The sequence below is a fragment of the Microtus pennsylvanicus genome, chromosome X (assembly GCF_037038515.1).
Source record: "Microtus pennsylvanicus isolate mMicPen1 chromosome X, mMicPen1.hap1, whole genome shotgun sequence".
In the NCBI taxonomy this organism is placed as follows: domain Eukaryota; kingdom Metazoa; phylum Chordata; class Mammalia; order Rodentia; family Cricetidae; genus Microtus; species Microtus pennsylvanicus.
In genome coordinates, this window is record NC_134601.1 from 5,291,609 (window position 1) to 5,297,608 (window position 6,000).

The following is a 6,000-nucleotide window of genomic DNA, read 5'->3' on the forward strand; positions in this document are numbered from 1 at the left end:
TTCAATGAAAAAAATCAAGATAGTTCCTTACAGAAGTGCTTAGAAGCCATCTCCAAGGTGTATAAGCAGAGACTGTGCTTTACCTCAGACCATGGCCTAATAGCCTGCTATCTAAAAGACTATTGGCTGAATGCATTCCCACAACAAAGGTAAATCTAGAGTCTGTTATGTCTACATGTAACACTAACTGCAATACTAACCATTGCAATTTGGGTCCTCTGGAAAGCTTAAATGGGCTTTGAAGGACATGCTTACTCAGAGGAAAATTTATGAAAGGTAATGGGGACTGGAGACAGCATACGCCGGCAGATCCTCTGGGCTGCGTACAGTTCTAGAATCTGTCATAGCAGCAGTAGAGTAGCAAGCAGAATTGGGGACATAGAGGATCAGACATTGGTGTAGCTTAGAGAAAGTCTGAGCCAGAACACAAGGAACCTCTGTCCTCAGGCATGCCCATGAAGGTCTCTGAGCCCTCCACACTGCCTTCTCAGGCCCTGGTTGCAGACAGTTTGGCTCTTGCTCAAGGCTTTAGCAGACTCCAAAGGCACTGCAGATAGCTCCTCAGCCAATTTCACTGTATGTGTGGCTGGCCATAGGCAACCTGTAAGGAAAACTCAGAATCCTATCTGCATCCCTGCCAGGAGAATAAATGTAGGTTTAAAGCAGTGGTCCTGCAAGATGACTGTAGCTATAAATCTCAGAATTTGAAGTCTTAAGAGATACACTTCAAAAAGGCTATCCCCAGTGACTTTAATAACTTGTAGGTATATTAGTATTCAGAACAAGGATGGCAAGTGGAAATTTTCCACTGGGAAAATTCTACAGCACTCAGTTAGATTAGATGCAATGTTCTTCACTAAGATTTTAAGAGGATTAATTATTAAATATATAATTTGGAACCCTCAGGAGTGACTAAAATTATTTGCTTCATTTAGAACAGTATTTGAAACTTCCGTTATATGGAAATGTTTGGGATGTGATTGCTAGCAATCTTTTAGCTAGTTAAGTGGTAGGTGATCGACCCTACCCAAACCGGACAAATTTATGCAGACTTCTCAGTTATAATGAAATGTCAGCTGACTTACATGAAGGGTTTTGTTGTGTGAGCAGGTTGTTTGCAATTATCAATGATTAGGATATCTGTGTTTTTAAATTTTTCTGTTTACAGGCAGAAATTAATTTTCTGCCCTAATGGGAAATGTGATTAATCAGAACACACACTACACGCCATGTATTGTTTTGCTCCTAATTCTCAAAACAACCCTAGAAAACAGTAGTGGTTGCTTTTTTATTCTTGTACAATGGGGAGCAAAGCCAGGGCCTCATGCATGGCAGGCAAGTACTCTATTAAACTGAGCTATATCCCTGGCCCCCTAGATAATGATTTTATGTCCATTTATGGAACACAGGAATTTAAGTAGATAGCTCAGTTCTACTCTAACAAAAAGTGATGAAACTCAGATCTCTTGGATTCTGGAGATGATGCCACATTGTTAATCATTAGAAGTTCCATCACAAAGTCTGATTCGACAGGAAAGGAAGGGCTGTTCTTATCTACAATAATTGGTCTCTGCTTAAGACTCCCCTTTATTAGATCTAATCTACAGTGGGAAATAGAAAAAGACAAGATCTCCTGAGTAAATTGGGAGCATGGGGATCATGGGAGAGGGAGGAAGGGGAAGGGGAGGAAGGGAGATGAGAGAAGAAAAATATATAGCTCAATAAAAACAATAAAAAATCTATAATCACAAAAGACTCCTTTTTATTGACTTTACATGAGCTTCTCTCTTCACTAAAACTAACAAATCATAGTCTGGCCAACTCCCTTAAATACTGCATCAGACTTTTGTGTGTAAGTGAATTGGGGGATAAATAAAAGTAATAATTTGATACTTGATTTATTTAGTTCTTGAAATTTCAACTTTGTCTCTGTCTCTCTGTCTCTGTCTCTCTCTCAGTTTTCTTATTGTTCTGGTTTGATTCTGTTCTGATTAGACAATAAAATCATAGAATTTCAATGAGTTTAAACTTCTGGGCTAGGATACTAGAGATCTTGGTATTTGTTTCATGGACAATTGAAAGTGATCCATGTTATGCTATGGTTCAGTAGAGTGGGGGAGCCCCTGAAACTGGAGCAGATGTCTGTGAGATGCCGTGTGGGTGCTGCACAATTGAGTGTTCCAGAAATGTCAATTAGATCTTATAGCTTGATAGTATTACTGATTTCTTCTCTAGTCTTGATGATATTTTGTCTACATTTTCCTAAAATTTATTGTTACTAGCTACTGTGTTCTTAACCTGTGGATATATTTTCTCTATTATCTTTTAAGTTTTTATTTTTTAATTTATCTTTAGATTAAAAAAATATTTTGTGTGTATGGGTATTATTTATGTTAATATCTTAACATTCTCAAAGAAATCATCCTGATTTATCATAATGCTTTTCTATAGCTTGTCTTAGTGGTTACTCTAGTTATTGTCATGGCCAAACGAATGACATATGGGAACTATGAATGAGGCTCCAGGAAAAAAGACAGAGGCCTTCTATCTCAGATGCCTTTTGTTGCCTGGATTGTTCTTGGATGTGATTCCATGCCTGCTATGACAAAATTTACATTCAATCTATAAGACAAGTTATTCTTGTTGGATATCAGAACATACCCTTAGAACCCAATCTGGTCAGTGTACCTTGAATCTAGGTATGTATGGCCTTCTGCCTTGCTTTTGTGCTTTTCCAGAAATAATCTACAGTACATGCCAGGCAATGTGTTTAAAGTGATCTGTCCTTAGAGAGTTCTGGGAAAGGGCTGTCCTGTTAATATTTAGTGTGTCCTTACTGGCGTTTATTTACATGTTTTTCTGATCCTGTTTCTCTGATCACATTTTTCTGAACTAAAACAATCTTCCTTAGATCATTGATTTTTTTTTTGTTTCATCAATGTATAAAAAGTGCACTGACAGTGAAATAAGATAGTCTACAGCATTAGACTGTAGTCTGCCCCCCACTTTCAGGTTCTCAGATCCCAGATCCAGCAGACAAGACCTGCACGGGTTGGCTGAAAAGTCAACAATTATATATATATGTGTGTGTGTGTGTGTGTGTGTGTGTGTGTGTGTGTGTGTGTGTATGTTTGCACCATGTACATGTCTGGTGACTTGAAGTTCAAAAGAGGATGTCACGTGCCCTGGATCTGGAGTTACAGATATCTGGGAGATGCCATGTGGGTGTTGCACGATTGAGCTACAAAAAAGTCATAGAAAACTCATTATGTCCCAAGTAAGTTATGATTTTATGTTGTAGCATATCCATAGCTATCGTTGATCACACGTGGGCCTGTGCATATAGGCTTTCCTATATGTAATAAGGGGAAAGTTCTATAACACAGACAGTAAAGGATAATCTAAACCAACAGGCCAAACGTCCTCATCATTTACTACCGCTGGATATGCCTCATGATCCTGCAATAGTTCTGGAAAACTGTTCATAAAATACAGAGTTCTGGAACCAGTAAAATGGCTTAGCATGGAAGGAGACTTGCCATGCAAGCCTAGTGAAATGCATTCTACTCCTGGAAGTGAAGAAAAGTTCACTTCCCACATAAAAGTGAAAGGAGAAGAATGCCCAAAAGTTACCTTTGACTTCCATTTATGTACTGTGGTATACATGCTCTCTCCTTCCAAATTAAAAAAAAATGCAGTAGGCAGAAATGCCCAGATGAAAATACAGTGGTATCTGCCTCCAAAGCCCAGTTTGCATCCACTGTTACACCATTTTTTTTTTTTAGCAGAATGTACTTTTTTTCTTTGATATCTGGCTCTTAGATCATGGACATAGTGTCTGAATGGGGGGATTTGCAATAGGAGCCTAATACAGCTTTGTGGTAGTTTGAAGAAAATGACACTGTTAAGAGGTGTGGTTTTCTTAGAGTAGGTGTGGTCTTGTTGGAGGAAGTGTGTCACTGTGAAAGCTGGCTTTCAGAAACTCTTTTTCTCAAGCTTCCCTGAGTGTGACTGGCAGTTGACTTCCTGTTGTCCGCAAGATGTAGCGCTCTCAGCCCAAGTACCATATCTGCCTGCATGCGGTCATGCTCCTCTTCATGATCATAGTGGACTGAACCTCTGAAACTGTAAGCAAGCCACCCTCAATTAAGTGTTTTCTTTATAAGAGTTGCCATGATCATGGTGTCTCTTCACAGCAATAAACACCCTAAGACAGCCTTTGATATGAACTAATACATTGGAGATCCAAATAGCTAACTTAGATCATTTGTCATTAATAGTCCACATTTTTCAGACTCCTGTAAGTGCTTTCATGCCCCTTTTCTTCTCCCTCAAGGCTGCATTTTCATGGAACTTAAAGAGACAATCAGATTAGCAATCTCTTTATTCTCTTTCAGGTAATGGCCCACTATTTTCCTTTAGGCTTATCTAAGCTCTGAGGACTATTACGGTCATTTGTAAGATATTTCCTTTAGCCAAGAACCATTTTGTCTATATTTTGCCATGAGATCTAATAATGGGAGTAATTGATTGAATAATCACAATAGCAGGGACCTTAGGGGGCCATTTTGGTATGGCCTGTGCTGACATGGTTGAGGCTTCGTTGGAGGCAAGGTCATAAGAGATTATGTTTTTCACTTCCAACACAAAAGTACGTGTTTACCTGTTGCTGTTGTATGCAAGAGGTCCCAGTTGCTTATATACACTGAGGGCTGGGAAGGCCAACAATTGCAATGCAATTGGGCAATTGAACAAGTATACCCCTCCAAACCTGATGACTTTTATTTTTATTTTGGTTCTGAAAAAGAAAGCATTGAGATTGTATCTTTGCTAAATGAACTCTAAAACACAAATCCAAGCGTTCTCAGTCTTTGAGCAGCACTTACTTGCTGAGGTTCAAGGTAGAAATACAAAGGTCAGCTTCTATATAGGAGTGCTCAGGTGCCTGTTATAGAAATCCAAGCTTTATGGTTTTCTTCATGTCTATGGGATTTCTTATAGATACACATATCTTGAAAGCAATTGTGGGCTTGTATTAATACTATGAACAATTTGTCCAAGTATAAAAAATTTGAATGAAAGTAACCAAAATACATGTAAACATCTTTGAAAAAATTGACTAGAGAGGAGAAAGCTTTGATGAAGCTCAAACAGTAATGCCTGTGTCATAAGAGGACCTGTTTATATATATAATATTATAGATATGTGATATATATATAATTTTTATATATAATTTATATATAATTTTATGTGCATGGGTGTTTTACCTGTATTATGTATATGCACCATGTGTGCCAGAAGGGAACACTGGATTTCTTGCAACTAGAGTTACAGATAGTTGTAAGCCACCATTCAAGTGCTGGGGATAAAACTCAGGTCTGCAGAAGAGTAGTGCTCTTGACCACTGAACCATTTCTCCAGACCTGAGGACCCAGGTTTTGGCCCATGTCTGGTAGTTAATAGCTGTCTTAGGCTTTCTATCACTATGAAGAGACACCATGACCATGACAACTCTTCAAAAAGAAAGCATTTAGTTGGGGCTGACTTACAGGTTCAGACATTTAGTTCATTGTCATCATGGCAAGAAACATAGTAGCAGGTGAGCAGATGTGGTTGTCGAGAGGTAGCTGGAAGTTCTACATCTGGATTGGCAGGCATCAGGCAGAGAGAGAGCCACTGGGCCTGACTTGGGCTTCTGAAACCCCAAAGCCCACCTTCAGTGATATACTTCCTCCAACAAGGCGACACCTACTCCTACAATGCCAACCCTCTGTAGTAATAGGAGTGGCAGGGCTGCGTCCCCAGCACCCTGGCCACCTGGCTAGCTTATGTCCTGAATTAACAACACACAAATTGTATTCTTTTAAACACTGCTTGGCCATTTATATCTAGCCTCTTCTCGGCTAACTCTCGCACCTAGACTAGCCCATTTCTAATAATCTGTGTAGCCTATGAGGTGGCTTACCAGGGAGATTCTAGCCTATGTCCATCCTGGGTCGG